Genomic DNA, 660 nt, shown 5'->3' with positions numbered 1-660 from the left:
GGGTCACTATGGGTTGGAATTGACTCAACGGCCCGTAACAATAACATCTGCCATGAACATAAATGTAAAAATTCTCAGCCAAATCCTGGACAATAAAATCCAACAACATGACCAGGTGAGATTCATGCCAGGTATGCAAGGATGGTTCAACATTAGAAAAACAATCCACCACATAGGAAAAACAAAACATGAGGGGAAAGAACTACAGGATTATACCATTCAATGCATAAAAAGAATTTGCCAAAAACCCAATACCTAGTCCAGTTTTTTAAAATGGAACAAAATAAGGATAGAATGGAAATTTTCAACATAATTCAAGGCATATACACAAAACCAACGGCCAACATTTACTGTCAAATGAGAGAAACTGAAAGCATTGTGTCTGTGATTGGGAACCATATAAGGATGCCATTTATCGTGACTCCTATTCAATATTGTGTTGAAAAACTTAGCCAGAGCAGAAAAAAAAAAGGCATATAATATGATCCTATACATGGAAATCTGTACCTGAACCAAGGAGCAGTTGGTCGAACAGAGCATGGGAACACTGAATGTTTTACAATTAAGAAAGGTGTGCAACAAGGTTGTATTCTTTCACCATACTTATTCAACCTGCATGCTGAGCAAATAATACGAGAAGCTGGGTTCTATGAAGAAAAA

This window comes from Chrysochloris asiatica, unplaced genomic scaffold, assembly GCF_000296735.1.
Source record: "Chrysochloris asiatica unplaced genomic scaffold, ChrAsi1.0 scaffold00089, whole genome shotgun sequence".
NCBI lineage: Eukaryota > Metazoa > Chordata > Mammalia > Afrosoricida > Chrysochloridae > Chrysochloris > Chrysochloris asiatica.
Note: the sequence above shows the minus strand (reverse complement) of the source record.